Source organism: Carcharodon carcharias, chromosome 4 (genome assembly GCF_017639515.1).
Source record: "Carcharodon carcharias isolate sCarCar2 chromosome 4, sCarCar2.pri, whole genome shotgun sequence".
NCBI lineage: Eukaryota > Metazoa > Chordata > Chondrichthyes > Lamniformes > Lamnidae > Carcharodon > Carcharodon carcharias.
The window spans coordinates 60,079,837-60,095,624 of record NC_054470.1 but is presented as its reverse complement, the minus strand read 5'-3'; the positions used below and the strand labels follow the sequence as shown (position 1 = coordinate 60,095,624).

General features: G+C 38.9%; 1 protein-coding gene across 4 annotated transcripts in view; it reads right to left on the bottom strand.

Moving 5' to 3' along the window:
- Window positions 1-15,788, bottom strand: part of mllt3 (MLLT3 super elongation complex subunit) — a 157,809-nt gene that overhangs the window by 58,382 nt on the left and 83,639 nt on the right. The window lies entirely within an intron of this gene.

Here is a 15,788-nt window from a genome sequence, read left to right as displayed (position 1 = left end):
AGAAACTGAAATTAAAGCATATTAAGTGGCTCTATTATTTGCCATGTTAAATGGATATTTAGGAATTCACACGAGCTTGCATACAAATTGCTTCCAGTTCACATGGTTCATGAATCAGAAGATGCTAATTCCTGACTTGCAATTTCCCAATTATTCCTATGTAATTATTTTCTCATTGGTGAAAATGGGACAGCGAGCAGAACAATCTCACAAAAGGGAAGCTGATTTAGTAACACTCTGCAATATGTTTCAGAATGTGTTCTGATGTCATTGTAAATGCTGAAGTGCATGCACAAGAAATCCAAGGTAGTGAATATAAAAGGTATATGATTTAATCATAATGAGAGTTTTAGCATCCCAAACTGAAAATTTCATTTTTCCACATCTTAGATTTATAGGTGCTACTGAATATTTTGGGAGTTCTACAATACACAACTGGAAAATATTGCATGAGATATTTTTGAAATAAAAACTTTGACAGTCTTTTCCCCTTGCCAAATGAATCATAGAATCAAACACAGGAGAGACCATCATTCTGTCTATTGAGTCCACCCCAGCTCTTTGAAAGAGCAATCCAGTCAGTCCCATTCCCCTGCTCCTTCCCCATTTCCCTGCAATTTTTTCTCCTTCAATGATGCCCTTCTTTTCCAATGTCCTTTTGAAAGCTACCATTGAATCTGTATCAATTACCCTGCCAGGCAGAGCATGCTAAATCTTAACCACCTGCTGCATAAAAACTGTTTTTCCTCACATCAACTGGGTCTTTTGCAAATCACATTAAATCGGTGCCCTCTGGATACCAGCTCTTCAACCACTGGATGCGATTGATCTATTTACCTTGTCTAAATCCTTCACGATTTTCAACACCTCTACCAAATCTCCACTAGGGCTTCTTGTTGTTGAAATGACTTGACTTTCTAGAGCAAGTTTAATTCATATCTACCACAAAAGTACGGAGACTGTGTGACATACAAAGCATTTTTTATTCCTGTTCAAATGTTACCAGAAAGCACATCAACTTACACTGGAAGCACTGCTTTCGAAATGCAACCTGTTTACATGGGAACATTGGTGTATGTAAAACATTCAAAATTGTTTGTCAATTGATTCTACCAGAACATACACGTCAATAGATTAAGATAATATGGACCTCACTTCTGCAAGATGTTAACTGCATTAAAGTATACGTCTCCTTTTAATGTTAGAAAATAATTAATACAACTTACTTTGCAACTTCAACCTTTCCAATTTTACGAGATCGGCAATGTGAACTTGGTAAGGCAGACACTTGAAAGCACTTCACTCATTAAAAACAGATTTTGAAATTCTACAATGTTGCTATTAAGCCATGAAACCAACTAAATTTGCTATGGTGCACAGCTATCACTAATTCAGGAAAAATCTAAAAACAAGTACTTGCATCTGAATTAAGAGGTGTTTTAATCTCAAAAAGAACTTAAGTTATAAAATTAAACCAGATTCAACACAAAACACACAATTACTTGTGTGGGCTTACTTTTATAAACAAATGTCATCTGTACACGTGCAATTCACAAAATTAAGCTCTTGGCAATAGCAAATGTAATATTGGGGGTAAATTTGTGCAGTCAATCAGCAGCTGCTTGCTGCAAGGCTAGAGCACCAATTTTCTTCATAACAAATATTAGAAAATCTCAATTCCTCTGTTAATCAGCTCCAGAAGATAAAGATTCAGAAGTGTTGAAGGCATTCCCAATGTTGGAAGCCCAACACAGCCTTAAAAAGCTGCATTCCTGTCTCAGCAGCTGCTATAAATTAAACATCCTGCACTCTTAACAGCACTAAAATTGTTGTTTCCATGTAGTCAGCGATGTAAAGATGGGATGTAGTAGTTTACTCTCAACTCAAATGATCAGAATAATTTTAAGCATCAAATTTTCACCTCTATGCTATAAGGCTCAATTGAAGTACAGAAACAATCAAATTACTTGGAGTAGACTATTACAGTCTCGTCTTTAAGGTAACTTTATTGCAAGAAACATGGGCAACACTCAGTTCTTCTGTAAAAAGAACGCTTTCCTTTCAAAAGCTCAAGGTTGGGGGGGTGGGGGGTGCATGGGCAGGAGTGGTTTCTGCTTGCTGTTAACAGCTACCACATTTCAGAAGGACAATAAAGCTGATAGAATACTGGGAGATCAGATGAAGCCACCAGTTCTTTTCCTTCTTTTTCTTACATTATATTCCATTTTCTGCCCTGCTTTCTATTTTCCATCTTCTGCTACCATAAAAAAACTGAAGCTTTTAACAAAAGTGCTGATGTGTGCAAGAGGCAAATCTTTTTCTGAAGGGAAAATGATCAGACAAGAACAAACTCACTTGCCAAGTTGAAGCTAAAGCAACGATACAGCAGCTAAACTCTCGACGCAGTACTTGTTTACCATGGATTCAGCTCCAATTGTAACATTAATTGGCTGCTAGAATTGGTGGGCGAGGATCTAGGAACACCAGGCACCACCAAGAGCACCTCCAGCTTCCCTAAAAAGAATGGCTGTTGGAGCTTTTTAAACCAGTTAATTGTGCTGAGCTCACTGGCACTTAGCAGCGATGTACCCACAGGCTTTTTAAACAAAGGATCAGTGCACTACTTGGTCATCTATTTCCTTCCACCGCATGGGAAATTGAAAGTCGAGTTTGTATGTAGATTGTTCCCTGTACAAAAAATTTTAAACATTGAGCTTTTGAATGCAGAATTTACAAAATTTGTGGTTGTGTCTTGATTTTGGATTTCAAATCTCACAACAAATGATTTGGTTCCAATGCCATAGCTCTATATTGTACAAACTCGCTGTTATGGTTAATTTCTAACAGTTTTCCACTGTCCAAAGCTGGATAATTGTCTTTAGCCATTGCTCAATGAGTTGAAATGACTGTAAATGCATAAGACATGAGAGTCGCATTATTATAGGCCATTTCAAATTGGCCATGTTTCCAACAGAAAGGCAGGCATATCTTACCAAATTATCAACAAGCAGATAACAACCAATTAGTGTGAACTATTTGTCGATTTTAAAAGCAAAACAGCACTGACCCCCTCTGCAGAGTAGGCCTGAGGGGCCAAATGGCCTACTTCTGCTCCTATTTCGTATGTTTCCCATGTTCCTAAAAGTAGGAAATGTACCTTAAAATCCAAAAACTACTGAAGCCTTAATGTTGATCTCCATTGTAGGAAAGCTCCACTAACACCTCTCATACATACTTGGAAATAAAAAAGGCTAGTCCTCCAGACAGAGAAAAAAAAGGCACTTCATCTTAAATCTCACACTCCACTGCAACTGCTCAATTTTTTAATGTTTTGTCCTTGCTATGCACAGTGCCCATGAGAACCTTCCATTCTTGCTCCTTTAAGCTCATTCTTTCTCATGTGATCTATGTATTGAGATAATAAGTAATTGCAGTTTCTTTCTCCAATTTGTTATCTGAGGGCCTCAAACTATGGAACTCCTTCATCCCTTTCCTTCATTCTGTAATCTCACGTCTTTAAAACTCAAGTTTGTAATTAAATCACAATGTCCTGATTTCCTTTGATTGTTTTTATGCCTTTTCAACCTTGGCGGTGTCCTGCATTAAAAGTCTTGGTCCCTCACCTTGGCTTCTCAAATTTAAGACATAAAATTTGTATTGAGTTACTTGCAGGGGAAAATGTTAAGGTTTCCATTTTAGGTTTCATATTTTATCGGCATTCCATATAAACCTAATGTACAAGCATATTTAGCCTACTGCAGGGTTAGGGTTTTAGTAATAGAATGTTAAAAACTAAATTCCATGTTCTGAGAACAAGTCAAGAAGTGTGGTTAAAACCCAATTTATTGGTGTGACAAAAATTCATGCTCATTAAGCAAACATGTGAAAACAATTTTCAGTTCAATGTCAAAAATGCAAAATCCTTATCTAAAGGAACTGATTTAAGGAGGAGAAAAATTGCCTCAAATCTGGTGTTTTTTTAATCCAATTATTGAGGTGATAAATTAATTTGCCAAGTACAGATTGTCCAAAAGTATGTGATCCAAAGCACAGTCCTAACAGTCCTGTTTTTGACTAAGGATGAAAAATCAATCAAGTTTGGTGCTAACAGAAAAGTGAATACACCACTACTTACAGAGATCCAAATGGCATGGGTAAATCTCAGGTGTAAGAATTTTTTGAAAGGAACATAATGGTTAGCATGGAGGACACTAACATCTGGAGAAATCTTTAAAAAAAATAGTTGACTGGGGGATGGGGAAGAAACGCAAAGAAAAGGATGTACAGCCAAACCTCAAGACCAAATTTCTAGCAGAAGCATGCTGCTAGATTGAATTTTGTTCATCACATCTTTGAATTACAAGCTTCAGTGTTATCCTATTGAGGCATTCAGGGAAACTGTGATTCACCATCAAGTTAGTTATTTATGGATAAAATGTATTTTCAATTTTAAAAACAATCCAAAGGAACTTAGTTTATAAAATGCGGTTCGAGGTATTCCTACCGGATCATGCAAAGGGCATTAAAAACACTTGAGAAAATGCTGACACACAAAATCCTTGAACATCTGAGCCATAACCACATACAAGTGTACACTATAGACTTGACAGCAGGCCAAATAAAGTTGATAACACAGCCATTAATTTATTGAGAAAGATTTTTATAAATTGCAGAAGCCTATGTTTGTAGTCTCCTGCTGGTTATTACATTTATCTTAGGTAGTTTGTAGTAGTGTTCAATTGTAATACCAGGGAAAAGCTGGTATTACATGAATATCAATCATGATCCTATGCAGCAAACCTGCACCATTCACCGAATAAACCACACACAAAACTACAGTAATAACAAATCAGCCATGAGAAATAAAAGGGTTGGTAGTGGTCGAAAGGCAAATCAAATTTAAGGTACTCGAATTCAAATTAGAACAGACACAATATAAATGTGAAGGACAGAGACAGATGGATGCACAAAAACACAAAACAAATCTTTAAACTGTTGCAAAGAAGTTATGAAGTGATACAGTGAGTTTTATTAAATTAAGCACAAGGTTCAATTTTTAAATGGGACTACTGGTGTGACTTTTAAAAAGCCTTACAGCAAAACAGTAAGCTGGCTAATTACAAAAAAATTAAACTACTCTACTTAGCTTGGACTTTCACTAGCCTTGATCACAGTGGTAACTGCTGCTCAGGAACAAAATATACTCGTGGTGTTTTGTTCTTGCTGCAACACTATCCCATTAACAAAGGACGCACAGTATTTCAACAAACCCACAGTAGTTTTGTAGTTTACAACCCTGGTTGCAGGAAGTATCCAGCAACTCCAGGGCTCTCCTATAGATGACTTGAATGCTTTGCCTGGCCTTTGTTACATAAGTTGCCATTCTCATTGTGAAGAACGTCAGCTAATTGTGCCCTGGCAAGATGTTACAAAGCATTACTGACCAACGTAAACTATTATAAAACCTAAATGTAGAAACATTAGTCCAGAGATTGTGGCCGAAGCAAACCAAGGGCTTTCGCTGCAGAGCTTGAAGAAACCGTCACTGAGGGATCAAGCAATCATTGTGGTGAGAACTTTATATCCTCTCTTGATGTGCAGTATTGTTCTTGCTGCAACACCATCCCATTAACAAAGGACGCACAGTATTTCAACAAATCCACAGTACTTTTGAAGTTTACAACGCTGGTTGCAGAAAGTATCCAGCAACTCCAGGGCTCTCCTATAGATGACTTGAATGCTTTGCCTAGCCTTTGTGGATTGCAGTATTCTTTAATGAGGATTCCCTGCATGGTGCTGCAGGGATACCGTCAAGCTGTCCAAGATGCCAATCACATGAAAGAATTATCATAGACAGTCAACCAGGAAATGAAAAGCACTAAAATGAGGTTACCTCAAAAAACTTATATGGAGCAAAATAAAGTTTGGGACTTACAAATGTAATGAAGGTAGAAGCTGAAAAAGACTTAATAACTAGAACTTTTAAACTTTAAGCATAACGGAGACATTAACACCACTCCACAGATATAACTTTTTTCAGGGCCAGATCTATTGCTTAACAACAATTATTACTCAGCTCACTGTTAAAAATCTAGTTACACCTGATGGAACAAACTAACTTTTTCTGGAGTTTCTGGCACATCAACTGATTTCACCAATTGTGAGCTGAGACGGGGATGAGGGGAGTTGTGGATGCAATAGAGAGACAGATTGCAATTTTAGGAAATCTGTATTATTCTGCTCATGCACTAAATGTTGAAGTTGTGGTCACTGTCAGAGGGGTAAATGACAGTGAACACTGACAGTTTGTTGTCAAAAACCCCCACTGAACTCGGACCAGTAAAGATAAGCCTGAAGATTCCAAAGTGTGTTAACTCAAATGCAAGATGCCAAGAGGGTCCCAACAATCAACATCAGTGCCTAAAACATTAGGTGGCCAAGGGGTGACATCAATGATCAGCATTTCTTTTTCTGATGGCTATGCAGAAACTCTCTATAGACAATCAGAAATTCTTGTTACTTTCTGAAAACAAGTAAGTTCAGCTAGGATGGTTTCTGCAGTTGAATAACCCACTAATAACTACTGTCCACGAACAACTGGACCACTTGCATAAGTCACCAAATGGCAGAACAGGTGATCAGTCAAGTTTCACATTGACAATGCTCTGGGAACTGGCCACCCATTTCAATCATAGGTTGTGTATGTAAAAGAGAACCTAGTAAAGGTAAGAGTAGCAGATGGAAGACAGCGGCAGAAGAAATTGAAAAAAAGTTAGTTAAAATAAAAAGACAGCAGTTGTGCTGTTGAAAAATCCCATATCACATATGGAACTTGGTGCCCCAAATCTGATACTCCAAACACTTGGCTCTTATTTGCAGATAACTTTTGAAGTTAATGCTATTCATGCATCAGCTGAATTTTCAGGCCATCTGTCAACATAGTCTGAAGAGACAGTCAAGAGAAATAAGAATATTAAAGCCTTTTCTCATGGCACAGAATCACACAAGACTCATTTATAACTTAAGTATTGCATATTACCAGTTGTTCAACCTAAAGACCAATTTGACATGCTCACACCATCAACCACTCTTTAAAGAGTCTTCCTGGCTTTCAGAAGCTGCACATCTGGATCTGCATTCAAATCATTTTAGCAGATGTCGTAGCATATTACCATATTGAATTACCAGATATCATTAAGATTAATGATTAAGCAATGAATCAAAAGTTTCTTTGTTTGACATAAATGGAACCAAGATGCTTTTTTGGTTAGTGACGTCAAAAAAGTTTGAGAAATTTTATTTCTTTATATCTCTATTATTTTTCTTTGCCCTTTTTAAGATTTGCCTTGCCACACTTCCAACCAGGGACAGGAAAAAAAAGACAGGCCTCAGTGTCAGAAATGTAATAAAGTAGCCCAATTTGATTTCCTAATAATTCAATAGCTTCCCTGTGGCTCAGCTAAAAGCAGACATCCACATTGATGAAAAGGACAATGTCCTTGGTAAATGCTTTCATTTGTGCACAGCCTGATAATTCAAATGTGTTACCTTAAAATTCTTTTGCACAGATTCTTAAAGGAGACAACTTGGGAGCAGCCTGCTTGGTGCCTTCCAGCTTCCAGTTCTCAGGAGCTAAGAAGTGGGGGACAAGTCAGCTGGGCGGGGGGGGGGGGGGGGGTGTGTGTGTGTGTGTGTCTGCGGTGTGGCGGCTGCAGGGGAGGAGGAGAACAGGGTGCGGTTGTGTGAAATAGTAGGTGAGCTCTACATATCCATGGAGGAATGCAACACCCAGAAGGCACTTATGTTGGTGCACCTATTTTAGATGACTGGAAAAATATGCACATAAAGAATTGGCATCTTACATCAGCCCTACTTCAGTGTATCATAATGACAAAGGTTCATGGTTGCATCAAAAAAGCATTGAAATTCTGAATACAAAGCATCCAGTATTCAGTGCCAAGTTGTAGAAAGTAATTCATGGATTTGCATAAATATTGATTTTTTGTTGCTGAAAAAATGGAAGTTGTACAAGGTTTCAGTTTTCTCACTTGTGTAAAATTACATTTGGTAAATATGTATTGTGCAAGTTTCAAGGAGCAAACACGAGTTAGCAATGCCACGTCAATTTTTCAAAATAAAAATTGTCAATTTTTAAACAGGAAATTATAAAGATTGTTAGCACTTAGCAGACATTCAAGTATATTTATACTCTTATGCTACTGTTGCTCTCCAACTAGCTTAATTTTCTCTTCATTTTCACAAATGTTAGCTTTTTTTCTTGTTTTCACCGCATGTATGAAAACGTCTATTTATGGGATATGGTTTACTCATTTTAACATTACCTTCATTCACTGCACTGAAAAGTAAACATTGTGCTTCAGTTCAGGTTAGCACTCCTTATGGCCCGCAAGCAGTGCTCTTCAAAAAGCACTTACCTGCCTGATCGTGTTACTTCGGCTGTTGCATTCTCCAAGACCGGGAAACTATTTTCCCAGTATTAAATTCAAATGGCTATCAAAAATCAGAGGAAATGAAGCCTCATTCAAAAATTACAGACCATTGTCTCCACATCAAGTTGCTCTGATGCCCCAAATTGGCCATAAGCCTGAAGAAGCAGACACATTCACAACTGGCTGGGGCCAAGTTTCAGGTAATTGACAATTTAGCCACACCTCCATTCATCATCCCACCTCCCCGCCACGGAAGGGAGGACGAGGGTAGGGCCGGTTAACCTCTTTCCTCCCAACCAGTGTTTTATTTTCCGGGGGGGAGGGGAGAAGAGAAAGGCAAATTTAACTCTCTTCCTTACCACCCCCAACCACTGAAAAGTGTTTGGTTACTTTTGGAGAGAAAAGCAGACCTGATGGAGGTGAATATGGTTCTTCAGAATAGGTCCAGCACTTTGTTTATACTTGAGATCTCAAGCATCCACAGAAATTTGCTTTAATGGTAGAACAAAGTAATCTATGTGCGAGATGAATATCTTCACTTTCCACAACATGGATTGACAGCTGCTTATGACAATTCTTATAATACATGGGTTAATACAATGGTCAGCAAAAGAACACAATGTCCTTGAATTCACTTAATAGGAATGTGCAGTCGGTGAACAAAAAATGTTTCACGCATTGACTTTTCTCCAGGCATTGTGCCTATTATAACAGACAAGGGTTGTGGGGACTTAAGTTGTACGGTCTATCAGACTGGAGAAATGTTACTGAAATTAGTCTATTAGCAAGGTATCAGTATCCAACTTCACATTCAGAAACACTGCAAAACCATTCTACTTTAAATCATTTAATACTTTCTAGCCACTTACAGAAAATGCAACTCTACTAGCAGTACACCAAGCTCGTACAACATGAGCATGAAGGAATGATATGTCAGCTGAATTTTATAGAAGACGGATCCTTCTTTTTTCTTCTTAGACTCTTTTTCTTAGATCCTTCTCAAACATAAGTGCAATATCACATTAGTATGGTTTTAACTCCCTCCAGCATGTCTTCGCCTATCAACACTCAGATAAAAAGTCACTTGCTTGTTCCTTCCTACCTTCCATAAGTGGCTTCCAGTCACTTCAGACAAATAGTTGATAAACAGCAGACAACCAGGCCCACAATACATTTAAAAACTAGCAGGTTAATAAGGAATATTTGTTTTTATTTGTTCGTGGGATGTGGGCGTTGCTGGTTAGGCCAGTATTTATTGCCAATCCCTAATTGCCCTTGTTCAGAGGGCATTTAAGAGTCACCACGTTGCTGTGGGTCTGGAGTCATATGTAGCCCAGACTGAGTAAGGAGGACAGATTTCCTGAATCAGGAAAATGAATTAGATGGGTTTTTACAACAATCAGCAATGATTTCATGGTCATGGTTAATTCCAGATTTTAATTTAATTCAAACTTCATCTGGTGAGATTTGACGCTGGGTCCCCAAGGTCTCTGGAATAGACAAGGGTTGCGAGAACGTAAGTTGTACAGTCTATCAGACCGTGCAACAGTTATATGAGGTAGTCCTTAGGTTATTTATCTTTAAAAATTAACCAGATTCAACAATGGCAAAAACTGAAGGATTAGTTGTTCAAAATACACTGGGGGAAAAAGGCAAATCTGCCCTCAAAAGCCCCCCCAAGTGTCTGGGAAAACTCAATCATGGGGCAACCAGAGGAAGCCATCCCTATACATGGAAATGACAGAACCTGTGAGGAGCTACTCCTCCAACACCAGGCTGTTTCTATTCCATTCTTGTTGATTACTTCTCACTAATGAGCAGCAAATGCAGGAGAGAAAACATGGGAGAGAAACAGTCTAAGTAGAGGAGCAGTCAGCAGTTAGAAAACGAGTGGCAGTGTATCAGCCAGAGGGCTGAGAACCAGCTGCGAGGGAGTGGTGGCCTGTCAGGGGAGTGAAGAGCAGCTGCCAGACATGGGAGTGGCTGCCTACCAGGGAGAAAGAGGCCATGAGGGACAGGCTGCCCGTCAGGGGTGGCATTGGGGAGAAGGGGGTGCCGGGAGAAAAAGAAAGGGAGGCTGCGCTATTGTGGTGCAGGCAGTCTACATGCTGGAGGGAGAGAAATCACAGAATACTTCCTCCTTCTGCAGAAGAAGTGAGGAGGTCTTAGCGCTGCTGAGAATTGACAGGAAAATTCCACATCTCTTTACATCTCAATTGAGGACAATGAGGCAAATTTGTGGCCCCAATCTGTCAATTTGGACTGGAGTTGTGTACCTTTCATGCATTGCCAGGAAATGGCTTTGTGGGTCACATCTGCCTGGAGTCTGTTGAGTCTACAAATATAATACTACAAATAATCCTTATTGAGTTATGTAAATCAGCCAAACAACTTCTGAATAACTCAAGCGATTCTACGGATGTTGTATTATTTTCTTTTTGAGTCTGCATAATTAATGGCTTCCATTTTTAGCATTTTTTTTTCTATGACCTTAGGATGACCCAAAGTGCTTTACAGTCAATGAAATATTTTGGAAGTGTAGTCACTGTTGTAAAGAAGGAAATGTAATGGGGTAAATGATCAATTAATTTTGGGGAGTCTTGGACTAGGGTGCATAATCTAAAAATTAGAACCAGATCTTTCAGGAATGAGATGGTAGAAGTTTTTGGAACGCTCTTCTGTGGATCTACTGAAGTTAAATCAATATCAAGATCATTTGTTAAATTTAAATCTGAGGTGGAGATCTGAGGTGCAGCAAAAAGGATAGGAATAGCCTGGTTAAAATCTTCCAGCTTTGTAGATATGCAATGAAAACGCATTAGCTGTGGCCTCACCAGTCTGTGGAAGGCATGTTTAGGTAGATGGCTTCTTATGTGCAGAAGTGTGTCAATTATTCTGAAAAAAACTTTTGTTGCTAACTTATGCCTATTGTTTTCATGGTATTTAAATTGGCACAAGGTGTCTAGAAATTAGTACCTTGCTTCTGTGCTGTGGCTTTAAGCTTAATGGAGGGGTGATGAATCACAGGATTGTTGCAGTATAGGAGATGGCAATTGGCCCATTGAGGATATTGATGGATTCCTCTAGTTCTGCTTCTGTGCAAGTCTAAACAACACACATGTCAACACAGATGTCACTATATGACTGCATTACCTAATAAAGGTTAGCAATGCTCAAAATAAAAGCAGAAACTTTAATCACATGGCTTCCTTCAGGCGAGCCTGAGTCTGGCCAGGATAATAAAAATGTTAGTGAGAATGAAAAAGGAGCCCCCGAAAAACAAAAAGTAACCATAGAAAATCAAAAAGTAGCACTCGTGAAAATCTCAAGTAGATCTCTTAAAAAAAAATATTTTCATCCCTGGAATTTGCTGGCGATTTCCTTGCAATACACTGAAAAAAGTCATTTGGTAGTACAGAACTTTTGAGTATTGCTGAAAAAAAAAGACATGCTGTTAAAGCTTTTCGTCCTGCACTCATCAGGGCAATTCACAAGAACAAAAATTTGTAAACGAAACAACAATTTATGCTGCATGAGAAGAGTGCACTGATTGGTTGGCAAGTGTACTCTGACTGGTAAAGGCATTGCCTCTGGAGAATGTACCAGGGAATAGCTGCCGCAGTAAACTGTCGTTCCCCTTACAATTTGGTATTTTTGCAAATTGCCCTGATCAGTGAAAGACGAAAAGCTTCGACAGCATGTGTCATTTTTCAGCAAAACACAAATTACTCAAAAGTTACCTAGATTAAATTATGTGTCTTTAGGTGTACAAAAAATAGAAAAAAAAACTTACCTGAAAGATAGCTGAAATAGTTTTTGGGATGGGGGTGGGGGAAGCAGCACAAAAGGAATATATTCTTTAGTGAGCCGAAAAGGCATGAAAGAAAAACAATACACAAATGAAGATTATCCTAAATATTTTTCTAAATTCACAGAGATAAGTATCTCAAATAAAACTCAACAACAATGCAGACACAACGCAAGTTTTATAACTAGAAAGTCAGTGCAATTCTGGACAGTCCCAGTGTGACTCCAGGCCACAGTGGTGTGTAATTCCTCAGGTCACAGAGCCTAATTGTGCTAAAGATTGATATCAGTTGAGGATATAACTCCAGTGCTTAGGCAGTCTACTGTGCTTGATAAACAGAAGCAGACTTTTTAAAAAATGTTTTGAGAACCACTGGAGAACATGGCTCTCCAAAGTGCCCTTTACCACTCCCGACTGTTAGCTTATTACAGCCTCAACCTAAAAGTTTAGTGAGATTTGAGGAAAAATACAAGAAAGCACCAGCTGAAAATCAGCTTTTGTGCAACTGGATAGGGAGTGTGGAAAACCATCTTCTGAGGAAAACATTGAGAGATGCTGCAATCTTTAAGCATACTATTCATTTAAAATTTATTTGTATGAACTTGTTGGATTTTTAAATGCAATCGATCATCCTCAGCTGAAACACTGGGCAAAGAGAAGGTCAAATTATATGTGAAAACATAAAAGTTAATTACTGGCCTCATTGTGAAGATACCCCTAGGTGCAGTGACAATAAGATTGAGGGAGAGAAGAGTGTTTTAAACTTAAGTACAATTATGAGGGAATGAGACAGGGCTGGCTAAAGTAAACTAGGAAATAAGGTTAAGGGATAGGTCGAGATTCAGTGGTAGACATTTAAGGAGATGTGTCAGAATATATACAATCCCAGTGAGAAAAAGACTCTTAAGGGAAGGATATACAATCCTAACAAAGGAAGTTAAGCATAGGATCAAATTGAAAGAAAAATCATCTAAAGAAGAGTGACTTGGACAGAATATAAAGAACAGCAAAGAATGACTAAAATATTAATTAAGGAGGGAGAAATTAGAGTATGAGAGAAAGGTAGTTAAAATATAAAAACAAGTAGTTAGTTTTCTCTCTAGGTATTTGAAAAGAAAGAAAAAAGAGTAAGCAAAGTGAGTGCTGGTCCTCTAGAGAGTCTGGGGAATTAATAATGGGAAATAAGGAAATGACAGATGAATTGAACAGATTTTTGTCTGTCTTCACTGTAGAGGATAGAAGTAACATCCCAGAAATAATTGTGAATCAGGAGGTGAACGGGAGGGAGGAACTAAGAACAATCACCAGGGAAATGGTACTGAAAATTTTTTTTTAGAGCTAAAGGATCACAAGTACCCAGGTACTGATGGCCTGCATCTTAGGGTCTTAAAAGAAGTGGCTGCTGTGATAGTAGAAGGATTGTTTTTAATTTTCCCAGATTCCCTACATTCGAGAAAGGTCTCATCAGATTGGAAAATAATGAATGTGACTCCTCTATTCAAGAAAGGAGGGAGACAGAAAGCAGGAAACCACAGGCCAGTTAGCCCGGGGGGGCGGGGGGGGGGGGGGGGGGGGGGGCTGCGCGCGCGCGCACGGTGGTGTAGTGGTATTGTCATTGGACTGGTAATCCGGAGGTAATGCTCTGGGGACCCGGCTTTAAATCCCATTCCATTCCACCATGGCAGATGGTGGAATTCAATAAAAATCTGGAATTAGAAGTCTAATGATGACCATGAAACCATTGTCGATTGTCGTAAAAGCCCATTTGGTTCACTAAAGTCCTTTAGGGAAGGAAATCTGCTGCCCTTACCTGGTATGACCTACATGTGATTCCAGACCCACACCAATGTTGTTGACTTTTATGCCCTCTGAATGAAAAAAATTAGGGATCGGCAATAAATGCTGGCCTAGCCAGTGACGCCCACATCACATGAACGAATAATACAAAAAAGAGCTTATAGTGTAGGTGTTAACATATTAGCATGGATAGAAGATTGGTAGCTAACAGGAAATGGAGTAGACATAAATGGGTCATTTTCAGGTTGGCAAGATGTAACAAGTGGTGTGCCACCGGAATCAGTGTTGGGGCTTCAACAATTTACAATTTATATCAGTGGCTTGGATGAAGGTATGTATCATCAGCAGCTTTAGCAACCAAAGATAAATTGTGAAGAGAGTGTAAGGAATCTGCAAAGGGGGATATAGCTAGGTTAAATGAGTGAGCAAAAATTTGGCAGGTGGAGCATAATGTGGGAAAATGTGAACTTGTCCACTTTGGCAGGAAGAATAGAAAAGCAGCATATTATTTAAATATAGAGATATTGCAGAACTCTGCGAGAGAGAGATCTGGGTGGCCTGGTACATGAATCACAAAGTTAGTATGCCGGTACAACAAGAGATGAGGAAGGTAAATGAATGTTGTTGTTTATTGCAAGCGGAACAGAAAATAAAAGTAGGGATGTTTTGCTACAGTTGTATATAAGGCATTGGTGAGACCACATTAGGAGCACTGGGTATTGTTTTGGTCTCATTTAACAAAGGCTATAAATGCATTAGCAGCGCTTCAGAGAAGGTTCACTTAATTGATACCTGGGATGGGGGTTGGTGGTTACCTTATGCAGAAAGATTGAGCCAGTACCCATTGGAGTTTAGAAGAATGAGTGGTGACCTTATTGAAATTCAAGATTCTGAGGGGACTTGATAGGGTAGATGCTGAAAGGATGTCTCCCCTTGAGGGAGAGGCTAGAACTAGGAGACAGTTTGAGAGTAAAGGAGTCTCCCATTTAAGGCAGAGATGAGGAGAATTTTTTTCCTACAGAGGGTCGTGAATCTTTGGAACACACTTTCCCAGACAGCAGTGGTAGCAGGTCAATGAATATTTAAGGCAGAAGTAGGTACATTTCTTGACTAATAAGGGAGTAAGAGGTAATCAGGGTTAGGTGAGAATGTGGAGTTGAGGCCACAATCAGATCAGCCATGATCTTACTGAATGGCAGAGCAGACTCAACGGCTGAATGGCTTGCTCCTGCGCCTAATTTGCATGTTTAAAAAAGTTAATATTTTAGGTGAAACCTACCCTTCTCTCTCAAATGTGGATTGGCCTGTACAACTTCAGTATTTTCATATTTCACCTCTTTTCTATTTTTCCTTAGTTCTGGTGAAGAGTCAAACGGACTCGAAATGTTAACTGTATGCCTCTCCACAGATGCTGTCAGATCTGCTGAGTGTTTCCAGGTATTTTTGTTTTAGTATTTTCTGTTTTATTTCATGGCAAAAGGTGGCTTATCACTTAGCCACGAAGGGAGAGGAGACTGTCAAACAAACAAAACCAATCTAATCGAAAATGTCATCAACAAAAAAAATAAATAAAACGTCTGCTCCAGTCGGTGCAACACCAAAATCCCAGCAGCCAGTCAGCAAATTTATATTGGCAATGACCCATTTCATGGTATTATGTACATACATTGCGGGGGGAGGTGGGGGGGGAATGGCACTGCTTGTTACTTGTAGCAAATGTGAGCACATGTACA